Source organism: Pelophylax lessonae, assembly GCF_965119305.1.
Source record: "Pelophylax lessonae genome assembly, chromosome: 4".
In the NCBI taxonomy this organism is placed as follows: domain Eukaryota; kingdom Metazoa; phylum Chordata; class Amphibia; order Anura; family Ranidae; genus Pelophylax; species Pelophylax lessonae.
Genome location: NC_138771.1, coordinates 471,205,222 through 471,220,621, shown reverse-complemented (window position 1 = coordinate 471,220,621; position 15,400 = coordinate 471,205,222). Strand labels below are relative to the sequence as shown.

General features: G+C 40.2%; 1 protein-coding gene across 1 annotated transcript in view; it reads left to right on the top strand.

The window, feature by feature from the left end:
• The first annotated feature begins 2,116 nt into the window (after positions 1–2,116).
• Positions 2,117–15,400, top strand: part of LOC309553526 (carbohydrate sulfotransferase 1-like) — a 172,251-nt gene continuing 158,967 nt past the window's right edge. Inside the window, exon 1 of the mRNA XM_082254773.1 lies at positions 2,117–2,515. The gene's annotated coding sequence lies outside the window, so the exon portion shown is untranslated. The remainder of the gene's footprint in view (positions 2,516–15,400) is intronic.

Sequence of the window (15,400 nt, the reverse complement as noted above, 5' to 3'; positions counted from 1 at the left end):
AAGGGGACTCCCCAGACACTATATTTAAATACATTTTTCATTTTATTGTTTCACTTTAAGCATCAATAAAATCACTGCTCCTTTCAAAACTTATTTTCTTATTTTTTCTTTTTTTAATGTTTAAATTAATACATGTCCCCCAGGGCAGTACCTAGACTCCCATACCCTTAACTTGCATATAAGCTCTCAAAAGGGGGACTTTTAATTTTTCAAGTTTGGGTCCCATAGACTGTAATAGGGTTCGCGGTTCGGGTCCGAACTTTTTCTATGTTCGGGAGTTTTGGTGTGCATTGAACCGGGGGGTGTTCGGCCCATCACTATAAAACTGCGCACACTCTTGTTTCCTGGTGGGGGAACTCTATGGTAATGGAGGGGGCGTCACCTCACTGGACTTGACACCTGCTTTCCTCCTGCTGGAGGTTTTTGAATGTGCATGTTTGATGGGGCAAATGTTTTGGTTTGTTTGTTTTTCCACAATGTACTGTCATTTTTCTTTTTTTGGTTTTCTGTTATGCATACCTTTACTGTTAAAATTCAAATAAAGAATAATTTGCAAAGAAAAAAAAAAATGTAGTTGACGACAAACTACAATACTTAAAAATCTCCATAGGCAACAATTTAAAAATTTTTTCAGGTTACCAGTTTAGAGTTACAAAGGGGGTCTAGAGCTAGAATTATTGCTCTCTTGCTCTCACTATAACATTTGTGGGGATAACTCACATGTGTGGTGCAAACACCATTTACATATGCATGCGCGACCTGCGTATACGTTCACCTCAGGGTGTGAGCATGTGGAGACGGGGGGTTTCAAAAGCATATTTAGTATCACTTTAAGGATGAATTGATCTCCCCTACCTAAATCTACAGAGGTCAGTGAGGGGTTGTTATAAAGCGTATTTACTGCTTGTTGGGAATATGTTAATAAATACTACACCTAGACACAGGCTTACTTTAAGCCATCTCTTTGTAATGTCATATCTATCTGTAACAAAAGCACCTACGATCAAAGGGGGAACCCTGCCAGTTGGTTTTAGTTCAGCATCAGCTCCATAGATTTATACCCGAAATGTAGTGTTACGACAGTGTTTTTGGGGGGTAGCATGCAACGTCTAGGACAGTGATGGTGAACCTTGGCACCCCAGATGTTTTGAAACGATGTTTCCCATGATGCTCGTGCACTCTGCAGTATAGTTGAGCATCATGGGAAATGTAGTTCCAAAACATCTGGGGTGCCAAGGTTCACCATCACTGGTCTAGGATGTGTTCCATGGACCCAATACTATCAGCCTTTACAGTCAGCTGCATTTAAGGCAGACATGATTGTAGCAACCTGGTAGGCAGTTATAGCAACACAAAGCGGGCTACTTGATTTGACCACACACAGAATGTTTAGGGCCTATCGGTCATCTCACATTAGAAATTACAATTTACACCCATATTGTCCCAAGATCTGCATTTTAAAACTCAAACACCAGCAAAAGATGCTGTTTTCCAAATCCCCCTGCCCAGTGGTTGGAAGCATGCTGAGTACTTTACAACATTGTCATATTACTTCACATATGATTTGCTTGAAAGATGGTCTAAATTTTCTAAAAGAAAGAAAAGAAACTGATCATTAAGGAAAATTGCACATCAGTTACAATCATTTGCACTGCTCTATGCACACTACAAATCCATAGTCCCTAGTCCATCCCAAGAGCGAGCAAGAGAGTGTGTCTATGATCCTACATACAGTGGGACCATGGAGAACGAACGTAGCCACTCTCTAATAGTAAGACAGATCACAGCAGCGAAAAACAGGAATTTGGAGGAGGATGAGAGCAATAGAAGTGTCTTTTTAAATGAAGAACACATACTGAAATAGAATTTTCTTTTTAAACCGGAGTTTAATGTCATTTTAAGAGGTTAAAAGCTCCCAAAACATTGATGGCCATAGCAGGATTATATGATTGCTGTCAAATCATTTCATTAAGACAATGGATGGCAAAAAAAAAAAAAAAAAATCCCATTAATCCGATTCGCTTTCCCTTCTAATTATTCTCAGTTCAATGACGCCCACCTCATATAGTTTATTAAAGTGTAATCTCCCATCAATACTCCGCGCATCAGGCTGCCGTGCATTATTCAGACCGCCGCATCTCCTGTGAAAGATGATTTTAATCTTTGAAGTCTGCAGACAGAATCCCACATAAGACATTCATGGGAAGCAGCATCCAGTTCACTAACAGCCCACCTCTCGCAGAGGCAGAGAAGACACTGCCTGTTTGCCAGAAGATGCTCTTGATCATTTGCACAGAGTGGAGTCTATACCGATGATCTCTCTTCTCTCTCCTCCTTTTCTTTTTCTTTTTTTTTTTTTTTCATTAGATCAAGTGTGACAATCTGTGATTGGCTGGCAATCAGGGCTTCCTGGAATGGAACACTATTTAAATAACAGTAATTTCACACAGCCAGAAGCTTTGTAACCAGGAGACTTACAGGCTGGTGTTAGGACTATCCAAATGCTTGCTGTAAGGTAAGATCATTTCCAATCTTCATTCAGCTAAGCTAGTAAAATGATCATACAGAAAAAATTATTCCTATCCATTGCTGCGTTTATTTTTAGGATCTAATTTTTTTTTTTTTTTTTATTCAGGCATTTTCATTCCAAAATAAAATGTAATCCATATCTACGGTTTCCTGTGACCGAGTAACTTTATTCTATAAAAAAATTTGTGACATTAATATTAGTGTACCAACAAATCAATTCCACAGTTGTGCTACTTTGGAATTGATTATTGGTTGGTACACTTATTAATGTCACAAAATTTTTTGGATTTATTATATAAATATCAACACTGAAATATATAACACCATAGGTGATTTTTAGAATCCTTAGCACAGTGATACATACAACATTTTCTAACTTTATTCTAAATCTGCTTGTTTATTCTGATATATATATATATATATATATATATATATATATATATATATATATATGTGTGTATATATATATATATATTTTTTATTTTTTTTATTTTTTATGTATACACCAATATATATATATATATATATATATATATATTTTTTTTATTTATTTATACAGTATATATAAAGTGTATATATTATTTACCGTGTGTGTATATATATATATATATTTATATATTATATATACATATATATATATATATATATATATATAGTAAAAAATCAGATGTGTTACCACTTAAAGCTAATCAGCTGCCACTTTTGTAGCTAATCTAAAAAACAGCTAATAAAATTTTGCAGAAATTTTTTTAAGGTTGCTAGAAGTATTCTGAGACTAGTAATGTTAATTTTTAATGCTTATGATCATATAGTGCCTAACTCTCAGAGCCCATAACTTAACCAAACTACAACTGAAATTTGATTTTTAAATTGATCTAATTGTTATTGGTCAGGTCACTGGGTTTTAGTATTATAGAAGAAACATTGAAACACACTGACAGTTATCTGTGTTATTGGTGTTATTGATAATTTCCCAGATTTATACAGCACATTGCTTTTCAGAGTTGAAATCAAGCATTTTCATCTGAGTCCACAACAGAGGAGCTGCCAATTCAAAGGGAAGCTGTGAGGATTGAAAAAGGCAGGGGGGTTTAGAATCCTCAGACTTCACTGGCTGTATTCTTTTTCCAGGTCAGTGAAGTAAAAATGGAGATGACAAAAATTGGGACTTTCTCTCATGGTTTTTATTCTCACCTGTATACTTTCAAAGGAAGCTGTCCAGACAGGAATAAGAGAGTGGCCACTGCTAACTTGGTTGTGAGAATGCAAGCTCTACAACTATCATCCTTGCCCTTGCTTTCCAAATGAAGGAGTTGCTGACCTGGAACTGACTAAACATATAAATAATTCCAACACCTGATATTGACATGCTTCTTGCAGGTCAGAGATTCACTCAGGCTGGGTTCACACTATTTGCTCTCACAGCAGGGGGTCCAGTGCGTCCCTGTTCACCGTTTCAGGGGTGAATCAGATCCAAATTTTTGACAGAATTTGGACCTGAAACGGAGCCGAAGACACACAGGACCCTTCTGCAGTGCGCTCCGCGCCCGCCTCGGAGATGTGTGAACCGGCTCTATTGAGAGCTGGCCACACTTTCCTGTCATGCGAATTGGATGCAGGGAAATCCATAAAGTGAGGGAAGGGGTGATTTCTATAGTGCAAACTGTTGGCGGTGGGGTTATTTATATAGTGCAAACTGTTGGCAGTGGGGTGATTTATATAGGGCAATCTGTTGGCAGTGGGGTGATTTATTTAGGGCATACTGTTGGCGGTGGGGTGATTTATATAGTGCAAACTGTTGGCGGTGGGGTGATTTATATAGTGCAAACTGTTGGCGGTGGGGTTATTTATATAGTGCAAACTGTTGGTGGTGGGGTGATTTCTATAGTGCAAACTGTTGGCGGTGGGGTTATTTATATAGTGCAAACTGTTGGCGATGGGGTGATTTATATAGTGCAAACTGTTGGCGGTGGGGTGATTTATATAGTGCAAACTGTTGGCGGTGGGGTTATTTATATAGTGCAAACTGTTGGCGGTGGGGTTATTTATATAGTGCAAACTGTTGGCGGTGGGGTGATTTATATAGTGCAAACTGTTGGCGGTGGGGTTATTTATATAGTGCAAACTGTTGGCGGTGGGGTTATTTATATAGTGCAAACTGTTGGCGGTGGGGTGATTTATATAGTGCAAACTGTTGGCGGTGGGGTTATTTATATAGTGCAAACTGTTGGCGGTGGGGTTATTTATATAGTGCAAACTGTTGGCGGTGGGGTGATTTATATAGTGCAAACTGTTGGCGGTGGGGTTATTTATATAGTGCAAACTGTTGGCGGTGGGGTGATTTATATAGTGCAAACTGTTGGTGGTAGGGTGATTTATATAGTGCAAACTGTTGGCGGTGGGGTGATTTATATAGGGCAATCTGTTGGCGGTGGGGTGATTTATATAGGGCAAACTGTTGGCGGTGGGGTGATTTATATAGCGCAAACTGTTGGCGGTGGAGTGATTTATATAGCGCAAACTGTTGGCCATGGGGTCATTTATATAGTGCAAACTGTTGGCGGTGGGGTGATTTCTATAGTGCAAACTGTTGGCGGTGGGGTGATTTATATAGGGCAATCTGTTGGCGGTGGAGCGATTTATATACAGTAGTGCAAACAGTTGGTGGTGGGGTGATTTCTATAGCGCAAACTGTTGGCGGTGGGGTGATTTATATAGCGCAAACTGTTGGCGGTGGGGTGATTTATATAGAGCAAACTGTTGGCGGTGGAGCGATTTATATACAGTAGTGCAAACAGTTGGTGGTGGGGTGATTTATATAGGGCAATCTGTTGGCGGTGGGGTGATTTATATAGCGCAAACTGTTGGCGGTGGGGTGATTTATATAGCGCAAACTGTTGGCGGTGGGGTGATTTATATAGCGCAAACTGTTGGCAGTGGAGTGATTTATATAGCGCAAACTGTTGGCGGTGGAGTGATTTATATAGCGCAAACTGTTGGCGGTGGAGTGATTTATATAGCGCAAACTGTTGGCCCATTATAAGTCCTGTATGATAATAATATTAAGATTAATAACCCCTGCCACTTCAAAAACAAGTCAGCAATTACAGTTCCTATATTTTTGTCCTGGCAGGTAACTTCATGGCTTATTCACTAGCGGGTTGAAGGAACATTTTGAATGGCTCCCCTGTGCACCACTACAATGTACCACAGCCCATCACAATGCACAATGTGTGTTGGGGTGCGTTGCGTTATAAAACATTCTGCATGACCAAGCATGGAGCATCTGATCTGTAAGCACAGGAGAACGTTCCTCCTATTTAGGAACACAGGAGCCCTGTGTTGATTCCATAAGCCCACCCCTCACAGTTAGAAAACACCCCCTAGGCATACATTTAACTCTTTGATCGCCCCTGGTGTTAACCCCTTCCCTGCCAGTGTCATTAGTACAGTAACAGTGCATAGTTTTAGCGCTGATTACTGTAGTAATGTCACTGGTCCCCCAAAAGTGTCAGCAATGTCAGTTAGGTGTCCGATCTGTCTGCCGCAATGTCGCAGTCCTGCTAAAAATCGATGATAAATAAAAATGACATAAATTTCCCCTAGTTTATAGACGCGATAACTTTTGTGCAAACCAACCAAAATACGCTTATTGGGATTTTTTTTACCAAAAATATGTAGCAGAATACAAATTGACCTAAAATGATGAAAAGATTTCTTTTTTACATTTTTTTTATTGGAAATGTTATGTAGCAGAAAATATTGTTTTTTGTTTTAATTGTCTTTTAATTGCTCTTTTTTTTTTGTATAGCGCAAACAATAAAAATCACAGAGGTGATCAAATACCACCAAAGGAAAGCTCTATTTGTGGGGAAAAAAAGGCCATCATATTTGTGTGGGTACAGCCTCGCACGACTGCGCAAATGTCAGTTAAAGTAGCGCAGTGCCGAATCGCAAAAAATGGCCTGGTCATTAAGGGGGAAAATCTTCCGGTCCAGAAGTGGTTAAAGTGTGAATGGGCCCACAAGGTTTTACATTTCAGTGAATGTGAACCCAGCAAATCAGATACAGGAACTAATGACATGAGTCACTAGCAGAGAACATTCTTCATTAGTTTCTGATCTTTACTGATGACATAGGATAGGATGACTTTTAAAAAGACGGGCTTATCAGTACTGAGGTTAGGTACTGTGACTCACAAATAAGAGCTAGAGGGAAAGGCGGTGGTGTTGTCCAGAGCCTGCAATAAGGTTTTAAGTATTATTTACTGATGACTTAAATTACTTTAAAGTGGACTTGAACTTAAAGCAAAGATTTGATTTAGAAATGTCAGTTGTGCTTATGCGGTACCCTGTAAAATGTACCTTTTTCTGGAATTATGGCATAAATAAAATAGTTTCTTCCTAGTATATGAGTGTGTCTACTCTAGACTCTCCTCTTCAGCCTCATAACTGTATATCTGCATTATAAGATCAAGGCACTGCTGCCTCAGGAGGTCTGGAATGAGATTTGGTGATGTCATTACTGTGCTGCTTACTTTTCTCCTTGCTGGAGTCTCTGACATTGGGAACTAAAGCCCTGTCTCTACTAGGATGGCCACCTATACACAGAGACGCAGTGCAGAACAAGGCATGATAAGTTAGTAAGTGTCTCATTACTGTCTTGTTGACTGGCAGGTCTAAGTCTGCTGGGGTTGCTGGCATCACATCCAAGACAAACACAAGGAAGGATTTTTATAAGTAAATGATATGCATAACATTTTATAAATTCCACTTTTACCTTTATGGGAAGATTTGTCTTTCAATAGTCTGTTGATATGGTCTTTTTAATGTTCCACATAAAAATTTCCAATCGCAGGAAAAAAATTGAGTCGGGACAAAAACTCCTCAGCCATTCGCAGGGAGCTTTGTATACTATGAATGAATACAAAGCTCCCTGTTAATGGCTGATTAGCGCTCAGCCCGACTCGATTTTGTTGTTGAGTGGGATGGAAAGTCCCCACAGTGCATGTATTCTGTATGTAGGTAAAGCTACATATAGTTCATACAGTACACATAGCTGCTACATCTGGTAAACCAAGCTGGTCCAAACAAACTATTTCAACCTCACTAAAGCATGTTGATCAGCTTTGGGGCCCCATTCACACTTGGGCATAGCAGAAACGCACGTTTCTGAAAACGCTATTATTTTTTTAATGGCAACCCAAACAAGAGTAGCAGTCGCACATTTTGATATGCATTTTCTGCATGCAAAAATGCACGCATATGCGCAATGCACTTGGCTCATGCCCAATTTGCTTCTTTAGCTTGTTTTTGGAGCCTATTTTGGAGGGAGGCCCATTTAAACAAATGGTACTGCTCCAAAAACGCACTAATAAAAAGCACAAAAAAAGTCCCAAAAAAGTGAAGTGGTAGCATCGCTTAATTGTAAATCAGGCCTAAAAAGCCATGATCTCACTTGAAAAAAGCATGTTACCCACAGCATCGTTAATGTGAAAAAACAATACAGAAAGGAAAAGAAGCGAAAAATGTACAGGTAGGGGTGCTAAGGGCCCAATGATTAAAATCACAAGTTGTTCCATAAATACCTGGTATGGGATAACAAATAAACATATTTCTCAAATGAGGTTATGATACAATAGCTCATAATGTATTCATACAGCAGCCAAATCTGTGTTGAATCTGGGTCAGGGTGAGTGACTCTGGGAGGCTGAATGACTATCAGGCAACTTCTCTGGTATCTCCTTGCCTGGAGTGTTGAGGAGGGCCCCAGCCAATCCCCAGCAAGTGGGCTGGCAGGGGGTAGGCCCCTCTTATATACTCAGAGTAAGCCCAGCAGGGGCAGGAGAGTTCAGGTGGAAGCTGGAGATGGAGTGCTGAGGAGGCTGTCAGTGGCCCTTGAGGGTAGCCTCCTAGTCTGGAGGGATGGGAGTGACTTCGGGCCTGGGGCTCGGGTGCTGGTGGGATCCTCTACAACATATGTCCTGTATTGGATACATGGGACCAGGTGTGAGGACAGTGGGAGAGAGTCAGCACATCCGGGAGATCTCCAGGGAGCCAAGAGACAAGAGTCAGCCAAGAGAGCTGGTGAGTGTGACAGTCTGAGAGGACTGCGGGAAGCAGCCAGGAAAGCTAGTGAAAGGGGCAGCTGCAGCCAGGCTGGCAGTGCCTGAAGAGGTGGTGCTGGGATCAGTAGCCACAGGAATGTAGCTGGAAACTGACCTTTTCTCTATGTAACCACGGGGGACCTGCCTAATAGGGCTTTTGCTTGATCTGGCTAAGCGCCTTGCCAGATTCCTCAAACAATGTTCCAGCAGGGTCTGTGTTGAAGTAGTGTATATAGACAGTGTACACTGATCAGACACACCATTATGAGAACCCACCAAATATTGAGCATGGCCCCCTTTTGTTAATACCAGATCGTATGATTATTTTAGTTTAATCAGTACAGTTTTAGTCCAAAAATACAATACAAATACATTACATCACTTCCGAATTTTTATTCTGTGGTACAAGAATTTTTATACTTTAGTACCCTATTTGTTTTTCATATGAGACTAGCATGCAAGAAAAAAAGGACGATCGTTCGTCCGATAATCTCATCGTGTGTACTAGGCTTTACTGTGCTAGGGAATTTAGTACAGTTCACTGGATATTGTTTCGATATTTGTCGCATAGGTCTTTCAAATGAGTCATCCATAGGAGTATTGAATAATGATGTTGCACAGATTAACCACCTAAAAACCAGGCCTATTTCTGACATTTGTTGCTTACAAGTTAAAATCTGATTTTTTTTTTTTTTGCTAGAAAATTACTTAGAACACCCAAAGATTATATATATATATATATATATATATATATATATATATATATTTATATATATTTTTTTTTTTTTGCAGAGACTCTAGAGAATAAATTGGCAGTCACTGCAATTTTTTTTTTTATCTCACACAGTATTTGCACAGCGGTCATTCAAATGCAATTTCCTTGAAAAAATACACTTCACTGGATTTATAAAAACCTTAACAGTAAAGTTAGGCCAATTTTTTTGGGTATTGTAAAATATGATGTAGATAACTAACAACATGGTAATCTTTAAAAATGCACGCACTCCTGGAATGGCGACAAACTACGGTACTTAAAAAATCTCCGTAGGCGAAGCTTTAATAAATTTTTACCGGGTATCAGTTTAGAGTAAAGCCTCGTGAATTTTCGGCCAACGTCCGATCGGCCGATTGTCGGCTTGTTAGTATGATGCTTCCGACAACCGACTGTGACTTTTCGGCTGGGCATGCTCAGAGAAGAAAAAACACACGGAAAGTAAACCAGCACATGACATCACTTCTGAAGTTGGTTTTTGTTGGCCGAAAAAATTCATGTGCAGTCTAGAGCACATTTCAACCAACACAACACTGGACAAAAGACGGCCGATCGGTCGGCCAACAATCGTTGCGTGTGTACGAGGCATTACAAAGAAGATCTTTTGCTATAAGTATTGCTCTCACTCTAATGATCACGGTGATAGCACACATGTGTGATTTGAACACTGTTTACATTTGCGGGCGTGACTTACGTATACGCACATTTTTTTGGTGTGAGTACATGGGGACGGGGCGCTTTAAAAAAAAAAAAAAAAAAAATTCTTATTTATTTTATTTATTCATTTATTGTTTTACACTGTCCCGTTAAAAAAAAAAAAAAAAAAATTCTGATCACTTTTATTGTGAAATGTAAACATCCCTTGTGAGAGTAATAGGCAGTGACAGGTACTCTTTATGGAGGAATTTGGGTTCTAAAAGACCCCTAACCCCTCCTCTGCATTTCAAAGTATTTAAAGTGCCCAGATTGGCTTTTTTGAATACTTTTGATTTTTTAAAATCGACACGGTTGGCTGCCGAGTAAAGCGGAAGTGACGTCGCTTCCGGGTTTTTACATCAGAAACCCGATCAAAGCCGAATCTGGCTTTTTTCGGGACTCTGGTCAGCCGGCGGACGTTCCGGCTGGTCACACGGATGAGACGGGAAACTCGGGTGGAGCGGTGGAAGGAGGCGGGAGCTTGTGGTAACGGCCAAGCGGCTGCTTAGCCGCATCAGTTGTTATCAAATGAAAGCCGACCATCCGCTCCAAAAAAACAGTACTGGGGTGATGCCTCTAGCTGCAGGCATCACCCCATTATAACTCCTTTCTCAAAATGACGTACACGTATGTGATTTTCCAGGAAGTGTTTAACAAAGATGTAAACCCTAACCGACTTACATGTAGTTTGCTATAGCACTGTGTATCATAAAAGCATCATCAAAATTTGTTTTCAATTTTTTTTTTTTTTATCCTTGGTGTTGCATCTCGGTGCTTCTGATCCCCTGCAGCCTCTTTACAGTCACTTGTCTACATGCCCTCCAGCGATGGCTGCCTAGTATTTCTTAGGACAGATCTTCTGATGGTGACAAAAATGGACCACGACTGTGTAATGTGTGTTAAAAATGCCACTTGTAGCTTCTATTAGAGGCCCATGTGACATGGTGCCAATGCAAACGCACAACTGGGAGACAAGGACAGAACATTGTCCCCCTATAACAGGAAGTACCTGAAGAAGGACCTGCGTGGCAGGATCAACAGGATTTTTTTTTTTTTTATAGCTGCAATTAAAAAATAAATAAATAAATAAAAATGACTTTTGAAATTGCATTAACATGGCAAATCATCTAAAATAATGACGCCATAACATAGTGTAGCAGTTCACTGCTTTGAGCTATAAGGCCAATATTTGCACACATAGTAGGTGTAGGTGGGAATGAATTGTGCATGGAACAAGATGTCCTATAAAGCCATATTTCAGGGGGAGGATAAAGGTAGGAGAATTTATGACCTTCATCCATGTAAGAGGTTTAGTAATCCACCTGTGGAAATAGGCAATATAATAACATTCTAGACACCTCCAAAACCATCTCAGGGTATCATCTTTAGAGTTATGATGTGACAGTAATTATTGGAGAATTTTTCATGTGCATAAGGGAGAGTCAAAGCCAGGGACAGATTAAATGGATTTTTAACCATCTTCATCTTTCTGTGAGATCATTGCTGATGAAGAGTTCATACAATAGAAATGTGACATGTGTAGCACATAATCATGCTAAAGTTTATTTCCAAAATCCTTTTTTTACATTTTGGATAGAGTAGGGAGGATTGGAACCTTTGTCTGCATTTTATTTCAATGCTGGGACAAAAATGTTTTAATATTTTTTACTTGCCTTTAAAATATAGAGAAAAGGATTTGTCAATACCCTAAGCTTTATTTTACAGGCATGTGTCAAAATATCTCTGCTCAATTGGTTTTGGGTCAATTATATTTTAAGGATATAATATAAAATATATTAATAATATATAATAATAATTATATTTTAAGTTTATTCTCTATAATTAATAAGATCGCATCCAACAATGCCTCCTTTTTTTTTTTTTTTTAAGAACTACACATAATTCACATGCCTTTTTGACTAATAACTACTTTTAGACCAGAAGGTTTTACCCCCTTAATGACCAGGCTATTTTATGCGATACGCCACTGCATTATTTTAACTGACAATTGCGTGGTCATGCAATGCAACACTGTATCCTAATAAAATTGATGTCTTTTTTCCCCACAAATAGAGCTTTCTTTTGGTGGTATTTGATCACCTGTGCGATTTTTTATTTCTGGCGCTAAAAACAAAAAAAGAGCGACAATTCTGAAAAAAAAAAAACACAATATTTTTCACATTCTGCTATATAACATTCCCAAATAGGCCAATTTGTTTTCTGCTACACATTTTTGGTAAAAAAAAAGTATTTTGATTGGTTTGTGCAAAATTTATCGCTTCTACTAACTACGGGAAAGATGTATGTCATTTTTTATGTTTGTTTTTTTACTAGTAAAAATCTGCGATTTTTAGCGGGAACGCGACATTGCGGTGGACATTGCGGGGGAAAGGTTTAGGTCATTTTTATTTTTTATATTTATTTTACTAGTAATGGCAGCGATCTGCGATTTTTAGCAGGAATGTGACATTGCGGCGGACAGATCGGACCCCTGACTGACATTTTTGACACTTTTGGGGGGACAAGTGACATTACTACAGTAATCAGTGCTAAAAATATGTACTGTTGCTGTAAAAATTACACTGGCAGGGAAGGGGCTAACATTGTGAGTGATCAGGGGTTAAATGTAAGCCTAGGGGAGTGATTCTAACTGTGGAGGGGGCGTGGCTTCTGAAATTACCATAGAGACCTGTGATCCTACATAGAAGGTTCACAAGGGCTCTATGATCATTGCAGGGAGAAGAACGGTCAGCTGTGTTTACAACAGCTAACCATTCTTCTCTCTCAGCGGGGAACGTTCGCGGGTGTCAGGCAGCAATCGGAGCTGCCTGACCCGTGCATCGGCTTCCCGACTGCCGAATGGGGGCTGGAGCGCGCTGCCGGTGGAGTGCGTTCGCCCCCTAGCTCCCTGCTCGCGACCGATGTGGGCTACTCCTGATGACGTCATTACGACTAAACATGTAGAGTGCGCACCGCATCACTTCCGCTTTTGTTCTACTGATTGGCTTGGAACGCAGCTCCGGTCGGGAGAACGCACGCTGTGCACTACCCAAACCGCTAGAGAGGACCTTGCGGCTCCTAAGTCATTTGAACGATTGTTACCACTGTTTATTGTGAGTACCTGTTTTTATCTTTGATGCATTAATAAATGGTTTAGCGGTATTTCACTATTTGGAGGCATCTTTTTATACACACATGTCCTGGGATGGTTTTTTTGGAGCATTAAAGTCGGGATACCCCTACCAATACGCCGAGCAATTGTGACTCGGGGAACTGGAACTTTTGAAGTGGACCAGGTGACCGGACCCCTCTTCCTTGGGAGCGATCCCTACTAATATCGACCTGCGCTCTACCCCTGCAGGGGTAGTTCTTTCTGGTAAGCTCGATAATTTACTAGAAAGGGGAGCACCGGACCCACTGAACAGGGGAGCACCATAGTCCTTACCCTAGAACTATCCACCCCGTGGCACCTGTGATTTTGGCACTTCAGCATTATTGTGGACTGTTATACCTTCATGCGCTTTATTGGACTCTGTTGATGCACTTTTTTGTGCATTTTTGGACCATATTCTTTTGCGCATTTCTTCCACCAACACACCTTTGCCGCTAAGACATCCGGTTTAATAGGCACCTAGTCACTATTTTTGTATCACATTTTTGATATTTGTTTTTTAATTTTTTATTCTTTGGTTCACCCCACTGTGATTTTGGGGGACCTCACTGGGCACTCTCTCTCTCCCCTTTTTTGGGACTGAGATTATTCTCTTGAGCACGTCACTCTTTGGCCACTTAGGCCACCATAATCAATACTTAATTATTTTTCTTTGTACCATACCTTCTACCACCACTTATTGGTTTGCCATTTATTTTATAAACTATTTCACTGCACTTTAATAACTTATATATTTATTTATTTTCTCTAACGTCACCACTTCACCCTCACCTGAAGGGCACCAATTTTTATTGCAGTATATTTATGGTATTATATGTCACTATTTTTTTCTTCATATACACTTAATATCGGATCTTAGAGTATTAGTTTTGTATTATACCATTGTATTTTATCTTTACGCAACCAACTTATTTATTTATACACCTATTATATATATATTTTTTATCCGTATACAATATTTGTGATATCTACTATCTCCCACCATTGAGTGAAGCATTTTCACCATTTCACGCACATATTGGCAGCGCCAAGCACTTCTTCCTTTTTTCACAGATGTAGCCCTACGTCGGTTTGCGCAGGAGAGCCACATTGCTGCAGTAAATAGGCGGCGGCCAGTCGGGAACCGGTTAAGGCTGGGCTCACATATATGTAGTGTAAAAGGTGCGCTGATTGGATAATTGGGAAGCTGCAACCTTGGAACCAATTATGGTGAAATGTGAATGATAGGTGTGTATATCAGGTGCGCATATATACAGGTACAGGTTGCAGTCCAGAGTTCGGTGCGTTTCTGATTTTGCACCTGAATCAGACCCAAACAGGACAGGACCCTTTTTAACACTGCACATGTAGGAACCGGTTCCACTGAAAGCCAGTTACACTCACATCTTATGCAAACTGGATGCGGTTAAAAATGTGCCCGATTCGCATATATGTGAACCCAACTGTCCAGTCATCAGGCTGTGACTGCATAGATTAAAGCAGTATTAAAACCCAAAAGCAAACATTTATTATATTGCAGCTAATCAATTCCTAGATGTAATGGCTGCATTGGTTTTCCTTTTTATTCTTTCTTTATTTAATTTTCACCTGTTGTTTTTCAACAGAACAAGCTGTCCTGCAGACGTAGCAGTTAGAAGGTTGAGAGACACCACTGATAGGTGTGCTTACAATGATCAGCTTTTATTTATTTATGTAAAATATTTCCTAAATGGAAAAAAAAACTGTTCCTTTAACTGGTTATAAAGTGTTAGCTGGAGTTTGGTTTCAATTTGCTAGTGTATCTAAATCTGCTAGTTCATATAACACTCCCCCTTCCCCAGGCTGACAATACTGCTGTCCAAAGGTGCCCGCTGTGCTCCTTCATCCCGAGTTGGGGCACTCTAGTACAGGAGATGTGTTACTGGCAGGGCCGGACTGGCCGACCGGGATACCGGGAAAATTCCGGGTGGGCCGCCGGCCCTGGGGCCGCTTTAAGATTGGGGCCGCTTTAAGAATCATTTGGCCGCTTTAAGACGCGGCCGATTTAAGACGCGGCCGCTATTGGGACCGTGCGGCGGCCGCGCTGTGTTGGCCGCTGCAGCCCCGCCCCGGTGAAGTCTTTCCAACGTGACGTCAGCCGCTATGA